This window comes from Mus caroli, chromosome 5 (genome assembly GCF_900094665.2).
Source record: "Mus caroli chromosome 5, CAROLI_EIJ_v1.1, whole genome shotgun sequence".
Taxonomy (NCBI): Eukaryota; Metazoa; Chordata; class Mammalia; order Rodentia; family Muridae; genus Mus; species Mus caroli.
In genome coordinates, this window is record NC_034574.1 from 142,913,155 (window position 1) to 142,932,144 (window position 18,990).

The window sequence follows — 18,990 nt, forward strand, 5'->3', positions numbered from 1 at the left end:
GCTCCTGGGGTAAGAGAAACGGAGGCCACAGAAACGGTATGGATCTGCGGCTTACATAGCTTGCATAGACTGTGCTGGAACAGTAAGAAATCCCCTCTCAGGCAAGATGAAGGATGTCCCCTGATCTCTGCTCTCGTACCGTAGTACACACACACACACACACACACACACACACACGTGCGCGCCACAGGATTCTAAAAATACAATATCTGGAAAAAAGTCAAGCATAGTTAAGAGGCATTTATTTATCTTTTATAAGGAAATCCATCTGAGGACACACGGAAAAGTGGTAGAACAGTTATTGGCATCTTCCCACAATAAAACAGGCAATCATAACATGTGTTCACAAGCTCAAGCACTCAGGTCTACAATGACAGTTACATGATACATACACAGTTGTGAATAGATAAATCGTGTTCATAAAGAGATCTGTCAAAACATATGAAAAGCTTAAGTGCATATTTCTGGAGCTGACAATTCTGTGTGCCCAACATTGTAAATGGTCATCAGCAATACTGCAAAAGACACCCACATCTTTTGATGTAATGGATCAAAAACTGTGAAGGTCAACCATTGTATATGCTGCCAACTGGGGTGCCAATAGCTCTGGATATTTTGTCTTTCACAAGTATGGATGCTCAAGAAGAATGCGTCCTCATTTATTGAGAAAATCTTAACCTTTCCACAAGCACAAGTACAAAGCAAAGCCAGTATTATGGTAATGAGTCAATTTTACAAAAATGCATGAAATAAGAACTCTTTAAAAGTTGTCACACAGGGATGGAGAGATGGCTCAGTGGTTAAGAGCACTGACTGCTCTTCCAAAGGTCCTGAGTTGAAATCTCAGCAACCACATAGTGGCTCACAGCCATCCATAATGAGATCTGGTGCCCTCTTCTGGGGTGTCTGAAGACAGCTACAGTGTATTTACATATAATAAATAAATAAATCTTTAAAAAAAGTTGTCACACAATGTATCCTTCCAGTACTAAAAGGGACATCAAGATGGAGAGAGCAGCACAGTGATTTCGAAGAAACTAGGCTGCCTACATAAATCTATCAAAAAAAAAAACAGCCATGAAAAGAAAAACAACAACCTTAAGAAGAAAATTTGGCATGTGAGAAGCTACATCACAGAAGCAGAGTGTGAGGACGTGTACCTCAGACACAAGCCTGAGGAGGTGTACCTCAGGACCTCAGGGGCAGACCTGAGGAGGTATACTCAGACACAGGCTGTGAGGAGGTGTACCTCAGACACAGGCCTGAGGAGGTATCCCTCAGGGGCAGACCTGAGGAGGTGTACCTCAGACACAGGCCTGAGGAGGTGTACCTCAAACACAGGCTTGAGGAGCTTTACCTCAGACACAGGCCTGAGGAGATGTACCTCAGACACAGGCCTGAGGAGCTTTTCCTCAGATACAGGCTGTGAGGAGGTGTACCTCATTCACAGGCTGTGAGGAGGTGTACCTCAGGGGCAGACCTGAGGAGGTATACCTCAGACACAGGCCTGAGGAGCTTTACCTCAGACACAGGCCTGAGGAGGTATATGTACCTCAGGAGCAGGCTGTAAGGAGATGTATCTCAGGAGGACCTGGATTACAGAAGCAGACAGCCCATAATACTTACCATATTTCTAGTATTCATTTCTAACAGCGAGTAGCTGTCCAGAGTGCAACTGAGCATGTGCCCATCTCTTCATGCATGGCTCCTCCTCCTTGACGAGTCGTCTTTTAAAATTTGAATTGCAATTTCCAGGATTTCCATAGTTATGGTCTTACACATTTAGAGATACTTTGAGGACTTCGCTCTGTCAGGATTACAATATTTGGGATTATTTTCATCTGACATTTTCTTTCAGGATTATGACCAGCTGCCACTAGACACTTCATTCCAGCTTCTTGCCAGTTCACTGCATTTCTGGTTGACAGACAGGCCACAAGTTTATGTCACTCACTGTTGTAAGCAGAACACTTGGTGCCTGCCATGCAGTCTGTCACATGTGCCTGTGTGGAAGGCAGTCACACCTGGCACAGAGATGCCTCCCCTACATTACATGATTTGAGCTTGTCTCAATCCTGATGTTTTTTTCTAGCTCTGCAGACAAGGGGCTACCAGATCTAACGGCTGAGGGTCTGCAGAGCAGGTCTCAGCTGCCAGTCAATGAACTAGGCATTCCCTTACCTTGTCAGGGAAGAGCTGGTCCCTTCCCACAGGGTGTAGACAGAGAGGATCACGATACCCTGGGTGATCTCTATGCAGAAAACTCACTCACTCTATGCCCCTCAAGCACACAGTCAAAATCAGACATCTGAAGATGGATTTCAAGGGCTTGTCATTTCATGAATTGGAAGAGAAAACTTGTAGAAAAGGAACATTCTTTTAGACTCGGTAAACATCCACAGGATATGCAGAAACTGGCATGTAGATAAAGCCATCTGGGTCACAAGGAAGAGATGGGTATGGAACACATGAATATTACGGGCTGTCATCTGGAGACAGTTGGGGAGCTCTCGGAGCTGAGTGATCTGGCCTAACACTTAGGATCCTGAAGGATTAAAAAGAGCACTGGCTTGGGGGTGTCTGATGATCCAGGTAAGTTCTAGGCTCTCTTGATAATCCTTTTTTAATAAAGGTAACTGCTCACCAGGGACCTCCCTTAGTCTCAAGTCAAGGTTGCCTCAAAACTATGTCTGCAGCTTGGCAAAGTTCTTGCTGTGTTTGTGCATAGCTCTGGAAACTTCTCTTCTATTTCCCTCTCTTTTCCTATGGCTGCCACCTCCCTTTTTTCTTTGGGCACCCATGAGGGATAATCTTCACTGTCCTTATCCTTGGGTTTGGAGTCCCATAGGAGACACACATCTGGACAATCCCCAGGCCTAGTGACTTCTTAAAACATTGAGATGAGGTGAAGTTGCTGCTGTTTCTGTGGCTTTTGTCCCAGAAGTGACATCCTGCCCTCCTCTGCCTGGGATGTCTGTGTCCCGTGGACAGTGTCCATGAAGGGAGGCACGGTTAGTTCTTGCATGGAGTCCACACAAGATAAGCATAACCAGCCAGAGTCTGACCTAATTGCCCACAAGCTCCAACCAGCAAAAGGCATCTATGGGCTAAATTTTCTCTGAAAGTTGGGGGCGCGGCTTCCCCCTCTGTGGCTTCTCAGCCAGGAGGGTGTTCTGAGCTTTGGTGTCAGCTGTGACACAGTAGTTCTGCATGTGCCTCTGTTTCTGACCTGCTTCCTGTGGTCTTAGGACAGGAAATCAGGAATTAGGTTAGCAGGATGAAAGATGAAAAACATCCTTTTGGCTTCTGGGCAGAACAGGTGTAGTGAATGTTGGCTGCCTTTTGTGATGTCACGAATTGTCCCTAAAGGCAGTGGCTTAAGACGACAAGCTTTTTGTATCTCCCGCAGGAATCCAAGGTGGCTGCCGAGAGCCTTGCCCTGGGTCCAAGCCTGACCCAACTTTAGCTTGTTTAGCTTGTTTACTTAGGGCAAGGCCGGACCTGCCTGACTCCGTGTCCCACTGAGGTCTGAAGGTTCACCAGAGGGGGTCTGTTTCTGAGCTCTGGCATGGGCTGTTGACAGGATGAGTGTCATCAGAAGCTGGTGGCTTAGGGTCCTCAGATACTCATGTCTGAAGACTGTCCTCCATGCAGAGCCACAGGGCATGACAGCACCATTTCTGGCTTTCATCAAAGCACAGGGATAGAGTGAGAGAGAGAGCTGGCCAGGTGGATCTCTCACTCACCTTAGCTGGGAAGAGAAGCTGGGTGACACCTGAACACGGGGATCTCAGGGGTCACTGCAAGAGCCACCTAACACAGACTGTAAGCCTGGTGTCCTGGGGAGGGACTGAGCAGACAGCCACAGGTTTATCTAAGTCAGGACCCTGGGAAAGCGAGTCTACAGAGAGATACACTGAGCTATGGGACTTGCTCAGACTCTCCTCCTGTTAGGCAGCAGAATCTAATAAGAAACAGACAGTACACAATGAAGTCATCAAGATCAGGTGTCTGGTGCAAGTAAGACTTGCCCCACAGGAGCTGGGGTCGTGGAAACAGAAGTGAAGAAATTGAGACATGGAAACGCAGGATAACATCCTGTGTCCATTCTCAGAAAGACTGTTCTCTGGGATGTTCCCTAAGGTAAGCCTATCAGTTGTCAGAGCGTGGTAAGAGTCTTCTCACCGCGCCCTGCAACCAACCCTTCCCCTTAGGTAGCCATTGTGTCCAGAGGGTGGGCAACACATATCCAAAAGCAGTCTCCTGGAGGGGAGAGAGGGCGTCTCACGCATCCCTTTCTGGGTCTCTGAAGGCAGAGTGCTGAGCCAGCAGCCGGCTCTCCTGCTGGAAGCTCACATCCAACGTTACTTTCCCATGCTCTGGAGATAAATTCCCAGCCAGGCAGCCAGCTGAGAAAAAGCGCGATGGAGCGAACCGAGACAAAGAGTAACCGTAACGGCAGCCAAAGAGAACACGTACTAAGTGTGGTCTGCCTCCCATCTCTGGGGCTTCCCCCTGGCTCAGAACACTGGCTGTTCTTTCTTCCATTGACTAAATACATGTGCACGAGACATATTACATAAAGCCGTATCATAAAAATGTATGCTTTTATTTCCAGTGCGGGAGCCCAGGGTTTCATGTATGTTGGGCGTGTGCTCCTAGACCTGGGCAGGAGGCATTTCCTGAGCGCCCCTCAGTACCTCAAGCCGCGGAGCAGACACCGGTGAGACAGCAAACAGAAGTCACAGGGCCCTGTCTTCTAAGGGCTGTCAGTTTAGGAGAGCAGACGGGCATCGCCGCGCGGCCCGGCCACACGGACATCTGGAGCAGGGGACACAGACCGTCTCTCCATAGACAAGCTTTGGTCTGGTTCAGCTGAGTCCTTTTCTCCGGCAGGCTTTGGACTTACGTCTCAACCTTGACCTTCGTTCTGTCCTTGCAGGGTCTGCATTCTTAAGCGTTAAGTCGGTTTAAGAAGAAACTCCCACGCTCCATAGGTCAATTGATCAAACTCTTTATCCCCGTCCCCAATCTCTGATCATACCAGGCCTGTCTTCAGCAATGTTCTTGTTCAGTGGTGCTGATGTTTAGATTCTGAGCCTTCCCCAGAGCTCATGTGTTAAAGCCTTGGGCTCTAGGCTGGCACTCCTGAGAGGCATTGGAACCTTTATGACGATGGGGTAGTTTATCATAGTGATGGAAAGTCGGCAATACAATTGGTTAGCAAGACGCTTCCTATCTCTTAGTAATTTCAATTGTAAGATTCATTTACCATGATTATTGATCAGAAATCCCCACTTGAGATGGATCATCTTGGATGTCAACCTGACACACTTGAGAAGTGGGAACCTCAACTGAAGAATTGCCTCTATCAGGAGGAAAGGCCCAGCCAACTGTGGGTGGTGTCGTCCCAAGACAGATGGGCCTGGGTTGCATCAGAGCATCTACAGCAATAGTCTTGAACATAGTCTTTCTTGACACTTTAAGGGGTGTCAGGGTGATTTTTACTGTAACCACTTTGAAAGGAAAGAACAACTTCATGGAAGCAAACGAACAGGCAATCTGACATTATCTGGGAGACCAAGAAAGACTGGTATGAGAGTTTGGTGTGTTTTGTCCATGTTAAAAGTCATGTAATTTGGTCTGGAGAGCTGGCTCCGTGGTTAAGAGCGCTGACTGCTCTTCCAGAGGTCCTGAGTTCAATTCCCAGCCACTATATGGTGGCTCACAACCATCTGTAATGGGATCCTATGTACTCTTCTGGTGCGTCTGAAGACAGCTAGAGGGTACTCACAAATATAAACAAACAAACAAACAAACAAATCTTTTAAAAAAAAAGTCATGTAATTCAGTTGATGTACAACATTAAGAGGTGGGGCCGGTCTTGACCGGATTCACACCTGTGAAAGGGACCTTTGTGGAGCAGCTTCCTGTGTGGTCTCATCTCTCCCAGAGATACTCACATGCCTCTCTTGTCACAGGGTACCGTCTTTTTGTTGTGATGTGACAGAAGTCCCTCTTCAGATGAGGCTATGCCATTTTGATCCTCCTACCTTCAGAACTGTACGCCAGATAACCTCCTTTTCTTTATAAGCAATCCTGTCTCACCTGTTTTGTTATATCAACAAAAAGTAACTAGGGCAGTTTCTTGAGAAAATGGTGTTTGAGTTGAGCTTTAACTTTTTAAGGCAAGATAGAAGTTAGAAGTGACCCAAAGCTTAGCTGTAAAGGATAATGGCTGGCTTTCAGGGCCGCGTGGTAGGTCCTTATCTAAGAAGTCCACGCAGAGACCACCCAAATTTCTATTGAGTTTGGCCTCCTATTAACTATCAATTAGGTCTACAACTGTGTGGCATTAGCTGTTAACTCGTAGAATATTGCTAAACTACAAACTATGATTATTGTTATTTTTATTTATTAGAATGACAAAAAAAACTTCTGTTCAGTACAAAAGATAACTTAAGGGGCGAGAGCGATGGTTCGGTGGTTAGAGCACTGGCTGCTCTTGCAGAGGACCTGGGTTAGGTTTCCAGCACCCACATGGCGGCTCACAACCATCCATAACTCCAGTTCCAGGGAGATCTGATGCTCTCTTCTGGCCTCTGCAGACACTACACTGAATGCATATATATATACATATATGTATGTATGCATATATATGTATGTGTATATATATACGCAAAACACATAGGCACATAAAATAAAATTAAAACACACCAAGAATGAAAGATAACCCAAAGTTTAGCAAACATTTCATCATTCTTCCTTGAGAATGCTCAGAAGACCTGGATGCACACACGCACAGCAGAGCTCATTGCACACGCTCTCTGAGCCTGTGTTCTCCTCTTTCTGGCTTGAGCATCAGTCCTGGAGGCAAGTTTTTAACGGATGCTCAGAGAGTCAGAGGTGGGGGGAGATCCCTGAATAAGAATTGCCAGCGCCTCTTCACTACACATACAGGATCTCGACTTTTGAGGGCTCTGAGGATACCCGGGAATGTGGTACTTGTGTCTGTAGAGTTGCTGAACACGTGGGTGAAAATCAAGAGACACTTCTTTGATGGCTTAGGAGAGCATCACTGGCAGAGTCACAAGGCTTCCTGCCCAGCAGTAGCTGGAGGCTGCTGCCATGTGCTGTGGTTAATTTAGTTAGTTTGGTTGGACTGAGAGCTGCCTAGGAGACTGGTAATGCACACCCTCAGGCAAGCCTGTAAGGGAGTCTATTTAATAGTCTAGAGACTATTAAAAGACAAAGGCTCTTAACTAATAGATGCTCAGATCCATTGATGGGTTCAAGATTTGAATAGGTGATTGGAAGATGCTGGGACTTGCTGCCCGATTAGAGAAGTGGGTGTCTAGAGGCTTAGACTAGAGTTTTAGGGGCTATATCTTGCCCTAGACTCTTCTGGGGACTCCCCTCTGCATCCTGCCCACCATGATGTTGTTGGACTGTTCTGTGACACTGCACCTTCTCCCTCTTGACAGAGTAACGCCTCAGAAAGCAGGAGCCCAAATCAGTTAAGTTGTTTCCTCAAATATTTTGGTTAACTGTGCGTAAAAGTAATGAGTCATCTGTCTGCCCTCACACTCACCTCATAGGTCTGAATGGAATCCTCCTGCGTCTGTCCTCTTTCTGCGCTTTGCTGGGGTTTTGCTAATGGAATGATGTCCTTCTTCTTCTGGGGCCTTTAAGTCTCACATTGTCTGTGAGTTGTCCTTTCTCTCCGTACTTGGACAGTCAGCTACCCAGCCCTGGTCTCTGGGGACCGCCCTTTCTTCTTTGTCTCCAAAGCCAGGGTCCTTCTCCAGTTTCAGGGGCCCATGAAGACCTATCATTAGACCCCCATGAATCTTCCAGGCACCTTCCTCTTCACCCTATATGACAAATGATTACCAAGCAAATCTTCTATATAAAAACAACGGTTCTACCTGTCATCTAGTCTAGAGCTCTCAGACACAGTTGCGGCTGAGACGTGGACTCCTATTCTGCTATCTGTAATCTTTGTATGAGAAAAGCCAGGAGCTGTTTCCTTATCTTTTCTTCTTCTCGGAATGCTCAGGCCATCTCTGCTAATGCAGCCCCCACCCCCTGCCCTACTAGGAGGGGGTCCTCAGTGTAGCTTGCCAAGCCATGAACCCCACTCGTAAATGGCTTAGATCATGGGTAGACACTTGATTCATGGGCAGCCAGCATAGGCAGCCTGTCATAAAGAGCTACCCATGCAGAACAGCCAGCGCTGGACGGAGGCCACCGAATCAATTTGGGCCTCTCCTGGGAGTCTCATTCCTGAAGGGAGCCGCTGAGCAGAGTCAGCGAGGGGCTGAGGAGGAGTCACCCAACCCAGAGTGACAGCCTTAGGGGCAGTGAGATAACGTTGGTAGACACACTGTCCCGAATGATCTCACCGGGCACTGGCTGTGCCTTTTGGTTTCTATAGTCTGATGTTTTGACATCTGGAGGCCTTCCTGACTGACTCTGGAGGGGGGACATCTGGATACCTTACTGACTGACTCTGGAGGGGGAAGTCATAGGAGAAGTAGCTAATTGCCTCTCCTCTCCCACTCCAGCATGGCTCTCAGATGTAAACCAACCAGAGCCCCTGCCCTGTCCACCTCCTTTTCTGACTTCTCTTTCTCACAGGTACACTCCACCTTCCTCCATCACTGCTAGTCCAGGTACCCAGCTCAGGGTAGTCCCTAGAGCCCAGACTTAAGAAGCTTAATTTTCACCTAAGCTGAACCTGTTTACTCCTCCCTGACCACTCCCTCCCACAATGCCCAGTGACGCCCTGTACCCTTCTTCCTCCGCCCTCCTGACCAGGTGCTACCCTCGTGGTGCCCTGGGGTATAGCATGGTCCTTATTCTTGGAACTGAATGACCTGTCTTGTCAACAGCAGCTGCCTCCTGGTCTGCTGACCTCATTTCTAAAATCGGCAGATTCTGCGTGACTCACTCATCTCTGTGGAGTCTGGCTGTTTGGTTGTTCCTCTTTGAGGCAAGGCCGGGGCTCTTCCTGCCTTACCCTAGGTAAAGGCACTGAATACGACCTGTCTCACTTCAGTGGGTTGTTAGTTCTTCTTTAGATCAGATCTTTACCGGTTGTCTCACCCCCTTTCTTTACAGAGCTCCCCACTCCCCATGTTCTTCACAGGCAAGCATGCTGGCTCTCTTTGTAAATAGCCTTAAATATGTTCTTGTCCCCTGTGCCTGGTCATGAGGCCATCCTTCGGACAACTCCTGCCTTCCCCGTGCCTAAAACTACTCTCTTTCTCCAAGGTCTCACATTCAGACGTCCTGTGACGGCTTCTGTAACCTCACGTGCCTCTCTCTGCACATCAGCATCACCCATGTGTGGGTTCCGATCCCACCACAGAGCATCCAGTGTTCCCTGCTTTGTGTTCGGGAGCTCTCTCTCCTCAGGGCTATATGCACTCTCAGTTCAGGAGACAGACGTTTTGCTTGATGATGGGATGCACTGGTATCTAAGCAACTGACATCTTTCTTCTCCTTAAGCCGGGGTATAAAATCCACACATGGAGCAACAGTTGCTACCTGTTGAGCCAGAGCCTGGCTGGAAGGGAAGCCCCATTTTATCTCCATTCTGAGTCCCTGGAAGGCCAGCCCCCAGCTTTCTTAAGTGGAGAGAACTTCGTTCATTTCCTAATGGGTCATACTTGGGGAAAGACTGGAGTTTCTTCATTTTAGTGTCAGGCCGGTAAGGGGTTGCAAAGTACAGAGTAAGGAATGAGGGTAAAGCAAGAGGGATTGGCCCACCAGTGGGATTTGAGGACTGTCTCTTACATGGAGGCTGGGATGGGGAGACTGGAGCAGAAGCCGACACGCCCCTCACAGTTTTGATCCGGCTCTAACCTGTTTGAACAGAAAACATCTGGCTTGTCTTCCACAGGAGTTGACCCTGATGTCAACGGGTAAAGGACTTCAGGGCACATTCCTGATAGTTCCCTGAGGGACTTCCTAACAAAGGGGTGGAGCCAAGTAGCTCTTGGAATGGTCTCCCATCATAGACATGCACTTAGAGTTTGAGCTATACGAATAATTCAGATGCTACACTGTAAGCCCTAAATATACCTTAAACCCACAAACAACTCCCCTTTGTCAGGCTTTATGCCTGTGTTCCTTTAAATGGACTTTCTGTTCCTGACCGCACTGTAATCAGCAGATATCCCTACCGTCCCCCCACTCCCTCCTCCTCCCTTAAAACGGCTCCTTCTAATAGCTAGCATCCTGCAGTGACCAAAGCCATTAGAAGGATTGCGCCATTACTATCCTGTCCAGCACACACATAATGCCCCAGGGATTGCCTTTCTTCTTCTTTGCTTCATGTTTTTTTTTTTTGTGGATGAAATCGGGGCCCAATGGTGGGCTGAAAAAAAAAAAACCGAAGAGGGCAGAAGGTGACAGTCATTCGTTTCAAGGGCACCTCCCAAACAGCTTTCCCCACTTGAGATTCCTTTGTGAAGGTGACGGCAGATGTCAGCCTTGTGGATAAAGCAGGCTCTGAAAGCACGCAGACAGGTTGCAGACCTCTGTTCCTCGTTACCATAATATTGAATGCTCATCTTTTCCCAAGCACGACAGCGGATATGTGCTCTGCCTGCTAGCTCACTGTTGTTTGTGCTGGAAAGAACCCGGGCCCAGCCCAGAGCCACGTTGCAGGGCTCAGGACTGCTCTGAAACACTGCCACCTAGTGGCGTGATGAGGTACTACATCACACATCAAGGGCACCCGGACTCTAGTTCAATCTAGCTGTCCCAGCTCAAAGACAAGGAGTTAAAAAATCAGGAGCACAAAGACCATAGCCAGTTTGGAAGCGCCTAAATAGGGCAGGGGACAGGGAAAAGGGGCGGGGGATCTGGAGCGTGAGAGAGGAATTAAAAGTAATGAACTGGTCGGAGTGAGCAATCCCCACCCCCCTCCACCCCCTCCAACACCCCCACTCTCCACTCCTACCCCCTCCCACGCCCCCCACCCCCGAGCTAGAGATGTGGGTAAGATGAGCTTGGAACCGGCCTCCATTTGGACAGCTCAGTCTGGCTTGTGTCTGGATCCTTAAGGATCCCGGGGCTCAGTTGAGCTCGGGAAGTCCCTGTGCCTTGGTTTCCTCGCTTTGTGGGCGGAGTCAGAGCTCAAAGTCTTTCTTCAGTTAAAACATTGTATGAATTTGTTATCTGAGAAATGCAGGAGAAAGCAGTTGGCTATCCTTAAATCACTTGTGTGACTTCTGGTTGATTTAAGGGGGGACTTAAAAATGCACAAAGAAACACAAACGAATGAACAAACAAGCATCTACTTCCATCTTGCCTGTCTTCAGGGTTCTGTAGCTCAGGAATCCTGAGAGAAGCAAGGAAGAATCTTCTAGCATGTGGGGGACTCTCGGGACCCAAGAGGGAGAGCAACTCCTAAAGACATGGAGGCTTCTAGTACTTCAGGACAGTGAGGGTGATGGAGGGGATGGGGTGTGGGTACTGGCATGGAAGCAAATCTGTACTGTTTGAAACACTGAAGTGAAGACACAGCCATTATAATGGGTTAATAATTGAGCAGGCCATCCCTGCAAGAGTTACATTTTTAAAGGGAATTTCCTGTTAGAAGGTTCCAAGGAAATCAGATACTGTTCATTGACAAGCAGGAATCTGAACAAGTAGGAAAATCCCCAGGTCCTTCGACCTTATAGGATGGGTTTTGTCCTTTGTCATTCATCGGCGTTCCTTGGGAAAATTAATCTATGATGGCTGTTTGTTTTAAACACTTCGGGTATCATTTTTACATCCCAGGGCTGAAAGAAGATGTGGCTCAGCCTCTGCCACCGTTTGAAGAAGCCCAGGTTGCACTTGTTCCTTCTTTTAAGGCTCGATGGTCCTGCTTATCAAAGCATGCAGTGGAGGGAATTTAAATTCCATCTTGATGGAATTTGAACCAAAGCACACTGCCCAGTGTCACTTTATACGCTGGGAATCATCAAGCCAGCTACGAATACCTCGAGGGGTCCTTGCCGTTGTTCAACATAAATCAGTAAAATGACAGGCAATTGACTCTGAAGACAGCTCTCACATGGCTGAGAGGCTGGAGCTGCTGGAAGCAAATGAGGGCATTTTTCTGTAAACCACTTGTGATTAGCGCCAGAGTAAACAGTAGATTGGGCTTTATCCTCCACACCACACTCCCCTCCTGCTCTGGATCTCTCATTAGGCGGAAGTCAACCCTTCCCTCAGAGCTGGGAGTGGGGGGTTGGGGGGTTGTCAATGGGAAGAAGTAAGTTTGTATCTCAACACCTGATGAGTACTTCTGGCTTCCCCAGAAGGAAAAGAAGAAATAGACTTGATTTGACTTTTTTTTTTCTATGAAGACATAAAATAGGGGTGAGAATCAGACCCTTCGATGCAAAAGCTTGTCGCTGTGCTATGATGCCCTATCACGGCGCCTGCCGGGGCTTAGAATTTCTCTTAATAGAAAGGAGCATGTTTGAGAGATTGACACCTGGCAGCAGTGTCTCATGATGTTACAGACATATTCTTTTTAAAGCATTTAATTAATTAATTAATTAATTAATTAATTAAATGTATATGAGTGCACTGTCGCTGTCTTCAGACACACCAGAAGAGGGCATAGGATCCTATTACAGATGGTTGTGAGCCACCATGTGATTGCTGGGAATTGAACTCAGGACCTCTGGAAGAGCAGTCAGTGCTCCTAACCACTGAGCCATCTCTCCAGCTCCTCCACTTATATTCTTAAAGACACCAGGAAGGTGACAATGTTAAGCTGATGGAGGCACTGTCTAAGGACATCTGACGCCAACCTGTGCCACCATGGCCTCCTGAGCCAAATGGCCCTTAGATTGTTGTGTCAACTGATTTTCTCCAACAAGAGTCAGGTTTTCCACGAAAAGCATCAAGTGTGCCAAATCAATTAAGTCTGTAAACCCAGAGGACACAGCCTGCCTGTGATCTGGAATCTGAACTGACACACGCCCTCTGCCACCTTATAAGCTGGGAATCATCAAGCTAACTACAAATACCCAAGGGGTCCTTCATTTAGAATCTTCCAAACTCATGTAGCTATACATAGTAGGACTTTCGGGTATGTAAAAGGTGAGACGGATAGACAGACAGACAGACAGAAATTGCATAGACTTCCTCAGTAAGCAAAGCCTTAACTAGGAAGTACAAAACCTTCTAGCTCCTCAGATCTAGTGGTCTTCTTGGTTTGTTGTAAAATCCTAACTTAAAATCTTCCATGCTACAGCTGAAACCACTTACGAAGGTTTAATCGATAGGAACGAATCAATGGACCTGAAATGTCTTATTGCTCTCCCCCCCACCCTCACCCCGGATGCCCAGAAGTCACACGAGAATGCCAGAGTTGGCTGCCATCTGCCAGGAGGAAGCCCTGGTGACTGTCTTGGGGCCCCATTCCTCTGAGGCAGTTGGGATGAGGGATGAATTGATCCTGGTGGCCGAGATCAGGTCCTGGGAGCTTTGAACTTGTTTCAGTGTGGGCTGTCTGTGCTCCCTGGGGTCCTGCCCTAGGGAGGGCAGGTCATAGCTGGACGCAGGGAGGTCAGCACTGTCCTGCCTGTTGAGTGAGGAACTGTAACCACTCTCCTCTCGGGAGACTCTGCCGCCTTCTTAACTGTTCTAGACTGGAGTGTCTCTGTTTCCAAGTTTGAGGTTAGAATTGGGCTTTTGGTGTTGGGGCAAGGATGAAATGGAAACTTCTAGGTCAGTGCTCAGCTCCAGACCAGCTTGTGGGGAGTGCAGGAAGGCTGGGTCAGTGGTCATGGCCAGGAGGGAGAGTGCAGAACCCTCCTGGGTAACTTTGTGGTTGGCAGAGTTTAAGGCCTGCCTGGTGTTTGCTTTTTCCTTTGGGAACATGGGAGCAGCCCTGCCTCATTGGAGAAACAGTGAGTTAGGCACCATTCTGTCTGGGCTGGTGGCCCTGGTGTGTCCTGAGTGGGTGTGGCCCATGGGAATGAGAACACTGGGCTGTGTGGAGGGAACTTACAAGTGTCAAAGGCAGCTGGGACCAGGAAGCAGCATCAGACAGCACAATTCCTTCCCGCTCGCTTGCTGGGCTTGCCCAAAAGGAGCATCTGTTTCTTTTCCCCACTTTGGATGCCTTTGCACTCCAACCCAGCAATGCCTGCAAGCAACAGCAAACACACACAGGGGAACAGCATTGTTGTGGGACTGGGCCGGTGTGACTCACTCTACCTCGGTTTCCCGGGTCCTGCGGCTCCAAGTCCCAATGTAGAAATAGAGTACAGAGCAATATGTTGTTTTGGTAGAAAGCTATGGGTTTTTAGTCTGGAATGTCTGTCGCCAGGGCCCATCCAATTAACTCGCTTGTCGGGAAATCAGAATAAATAGCTTCGAGGAGGCAATCCAGGCTCTCCATGGCCTTTATTTCTTGTTCCTCTTCCAGGTTAGGCAGGTCTGCAGTAACCAGGGTAGAGAAGGAAAGAATACATGGCTTCATTCTGCCTTTGCCCTTGCAGGGAAGAAAGGGGGTAGGTCCCATGCGTTTTTGAACTAGGGGATTCGGGCCAGCTGTGTCTTGTGGTAGTGATGGGTCAGGAACAGGCCTGGAGGAGATGGTACCCTCCTCTGCAGAGAAGGTGCCATGCATTCTGGGTCAGCTGTGTTGATTGGCACTTTGGGTGGCGATGTGTCCTCAAGGGTACCAACTATTCTGCGGAGCTTGGCACCTTTGGGCACTCCCTGTGAGAGATCCTTTCCCACTGTCTGGTCAAGACCTTCAGGAGAGCGGCAATCTGTTTTGGGGCAATGGGTGTGCTGCGTGGGTTCCCAGGGTCAGCACCCAAGGATGGGGCTTTTATCTGTAGCATTCCTCTGCATAGGATACTTGCAGAGGAATGCTGTGGATAATACTCTGGTTATCCCTGCATCTGTCGATCATTGTCACAGGGAGATGGAAGCCAGAGACATTTATTTGCACAGGTAGCCTGCCTTCTCTGGGTTTGAAGGAATCTACGGCTTTGTGCAGCAAGAGGGACAGCTTGATGGCGGGTATGTGTGTGTGTGTGTGTGTTTGGGGGGTGTTTTCAACTGTCCTTGAGCCAGGCCATCCAGTATGCTTCTCACACACTCTCTCTGTAATCTCAGAGACCCTGCCTCTCTTTTCCCAGTCTCACCCCTAAGACCTTGCAGGAGTGTTTCCTCAATGGTGATGGGAGGCAAAGAAGCAGTTGGACCTCTGCTCTCTGTGGCAAAGCACCTCAAATAATGATGCCTGTGAGCAGAGAGGGGCATGCCTGCTGTCTGAGGCTCCCTGCTCATGGCAGGCGGGAGTCAAAGGCTCTTTCTTCAAGGACTGCACATTAAGTTTGTCTTTGTGCTTCTAGCTGCTTCCATTTCAAAGGCTCTGTCAGCGAATCCAGGGAGTCATTCCTGGACCCATCAGGCGTCTCCATGGTGACAGCTGAGCAGGCCTGAGGGAGAGAGGCACTTTCCCATAAGTTCCCTTTTCTGATTTTTTTTCCTATTTTTTTTTTCAGTAGTGACTGTGGCTGAAAATTGAGCTTAAAAAATATGATAAAATAGGAAATCCCTAAGCTATTTTTTAAAGCCCACTGTACATAAATATATACGTGTCATTACCAGCCTCAGTGGGGTCTAACATAGCCTGAGAAACAAGACCGATCTCTCTCTCTCTCTCTCTGTGTCTCCTTCTCCATGTCTCTCTGTCTCTCTCTGTCTCTCTTTCTCCCTGTCTGTGTGTCTCTCCCTCTCTGTGTCTGTCTGTCTGTCTGTCTGAAGAAGAGAAGGAGTCCACTTTTGCCATTCCCTTCCATGTACAGCCTCTGGTGAACTGCTATGGCCTGTTTGTCCAGGTCTGCAGTCCCCACCCCCATCCCCTGCCCCCTGAGAATGAAAAGTCTGTCAACCAACCATTGCATCAGTAGCAGAGGTTGACCAGGACTTTGTAATTGTCCTCTTCTTGCTTGGCAGACTCAACAGAAGAACTGCTGTATTCTTATAACAACCCCCAGTGACCACGTGCATAGACCAGTCCTCATGCAGTACACTGGGAGAGTCATTGCTGGTTGAGGTCACTGGGCAAACATCAGAGAGGTTTCTTGTGCAAACCTAGATTCCACAGGCCAGTCTCCTCACATAGTCCATTTATAGTCAGGAGGCTTCCATAGATGGTAACAGTCTAAGGGTACTGCTAGAGAGCTCTACTTCCATATTCCCCAGAGTTCCCAGGGGCACATCTCAATGTTCTGTCTTACAGGGCTTGCCTATTTTCCACGGATGGCTGTTGGGTGGATGGGCAGGTTGTGCAGGACTACAAGATGCTGTTCCTTTCTTGTATTATTCCTGAGAAGGCAGACCCAAGGCAGGGTGACTGGGCTTCCCTCCCTATTCCAAACTTTCTGTTTTTCTTTTTTTTTTTTGGTTTTTTCGAGGCAGCGTTTCTCTGTGTAGCCTTGGCTGTCCTGGAACTCACTTTGTAGACCAGGCTGGCCTCGAACTCAGAAATCCGCCTGCTTCTGCCTCCCGAGTGCTGGGATTAAAGGCGTGCGCCACCACGCCCGGCCTGTTTTTCTTCATGGTGTTGTCTCGTTCCACCAGACTCAGCTTTCCCTGTAAGAATGGACTTCAGGAACCCAGGGCAAGCATAGTTCATATCCAGAACTTTCCTGGACAACGGAGGCTTTTCTCGTGGGTGGAGCTCACTCAAGCTTGGTCTCAGAGGTTGGAATTTTTTTTTTTTTTTCTGGGAGCCATAAAACCTCTGAAGGGTGGCAAATCTCCAACCCTTCCTCAGAAAACTGCACATTGGGGCCATTTCACAGAGAAATGATGGAGTTACAGTCAACCAGGAAGAATCTTGCCTCAAGAGGAATTTTCTCTCAAGACCTAGCCCCAGCTGTGTATTTCAGCCCCACCCAACTCACAAGCTGCCAGACACACCCAGACATACACAAGTCTCTTTGTGGGTGTGGTTCAGGCCAAGCAAAGGCCCTCAAAACACGCATGCTTATCTCAAATATTTCATATTTTTGTATATGCTGGATATACACAAGCAGGAAATGCAAGCTTGTCTGCTCAAGCCACACTCGTGCGCGTTGCACGCGCACGCACACACACACACACACACACACACTAGGATCTGCACATGAAGTCCTCATTCCAAACCCAGATAGCCCAGGATTCCTGAAGCTGCTGCAGACTTCCAGACAGTGTCTCGTGAAAAGACTTTTGTGGCAGTCCTGTGCTCTTCAGAAATCACACGTACAAGCTGAATATGGTAACAACACACTTGCAACCATGGCACTCAGGAGCCTAAGGCAGGAGGATCATGGTTTGGGGTTAGCTTAGGCCACGAGCTGAGTCTTTTCTCACAAGGTTACACTTCCAAGTATACATTTCCACCTGTTGTTTTCTTTGTCCTCTAGTTTCCTCTGCCTGGCACAATATCCCTGAGCTGCCAGGTACTGTGTGTCGTCATCTCTGAAGGCAGCTGTAACTAATTAACCCAAATATGGTGACTTGAAATAACAAAAAATCATTCTCCCACTGTTTCTGAAGGGCAGCTGTTTGAAATCAATGCATAAGCAGAGCCAGTGTTCTCCTGATGCCTCTCGAGGGGATCCTGTCTGTGTCCAACTTCTGATAGTTCCAGACGTTCCTTGCCAAAGGCTACATAACTCTGATCTCCACCCCTGCATAACCTTTTCTTCCTGTATGCCTCGCCCTGCACCCTAGTATGTACCACTGAATTTAGGGTCTACCCAGCTAATCCAGTTTAATCTCCCTTGTCGGCTTCACTGCATTTGGAGTCACCTAGGAGACAGTCCTTAGGGAATGGCTGGAGGATGTCTCCAGGGAAGCTGAACTGGGGAGAGAAAAAGCATATCTTAAAATGTGGGTGGCATCATTCCCGTGATGGGGTCCGGGACTAAATGGAAAGAGGAAGCAGAAAGAGGCTTTTCTCCCTGCTACCTGGCTGACATAGTATCTATTCACACTGCTACCCGACAGTAGACATAGTATCTATTCTCACCGCTTGGATAGACAACACCCCACCCTGTGAGCCCAAGTAACCCCTTCCCTGCCTAAATCGCTTCTCCTCAGGTATTTTGTCACAGTAACAAAACAAGTGATTAATGCACCAGAACACTTGATCTAAAGCTGTATAACTTGTATAAATCTAAAAAAGGGGCTCCTTTCCAAGGGAAGTGAATTCACAAAGAATTCAGGCTCAGTGTGTGGGATGTTTTCCTGGGGGCCACTCTTCATCCCACTGTCCCGTTGTTCATTCACAGCCAAGCAGCTCACAGAGCCTGGTGCACAGTCATAGTTCATTTGTTCTGCTGGATTGAATTTAAACTTGGACCCAAGGACTCTATCTGCTTTATTTCAGGGCTCCATGTCTGTGCATGCCTTGATTATAAAAACAGAAGCTAGACTAATTAAAGTAAATAGTTTCTTAGCTCTCATCGGGTTTCTGATGAAGTATTTTATACTGTTGTTTCAAGTCGCCATGTTTCAAGTATGCCAGAACTACAAAGGTATGAATAAACATGTTTTCTTTTCCAGTTTTTTTCTTCCTGTGAATCGAGTTTTCTCAGACCCTGAGGATTTGAAACTAAATGGATTTGATTGAGATAACTTTTCATGCATAAATTTCATTATACTTAGGATAAGAAGATATACATTTATAAGCTATGTACGTATATATAAATGAATGGGTTTGTATGTGATCTTACTGATGATCGAGACCGTGGTGGTTTGAATGAGAATGGCCCCTGCAGGCTTCTATATTTGAATGCTTAGTTCCCAGTTGATGAATTGTTTAGGAAGGATTAGGAGGTGTGGCCTTATTGGGGGAGGTGTGTCACTGGAGGGTGGGCTTTGAGTTTAAAAACCCACACCAGGCCTAATCTCCCTCTCCCTCTCCCTCTCCCTCTCCCTCTCCCTCTCCCTCCACACACAGGC

The 18,990-nt window shown here is 47.9% G+C and overlaps 1 long non-coding RNA gene across 1 annotated transcript in view; it reads left to right on the forward strand.

The window, feature by feature from the left end:
* Positions 1-3,912: 3,912 nt before the first annotated feature.
* The window catches only part of LOC110293927, an 18,141-nt gene continuing 3,063 nt past the window's right edge, over positions 3,913-18,990 (forward strand). Inside the window, exons 1-3 of the long non-coding RNA XR_002377894.1 lie at positions 3,913-4,143; positions 10,482-10,722; positions 11,334-11,455. This is a non-coding gene — a long non-coding RNA (uncharacterized LOC110293927). The remainder of the gene's footprint in view (positions 4,144-10,481; positions 10,723-11,333; positions 11,456-18,990) is intronic.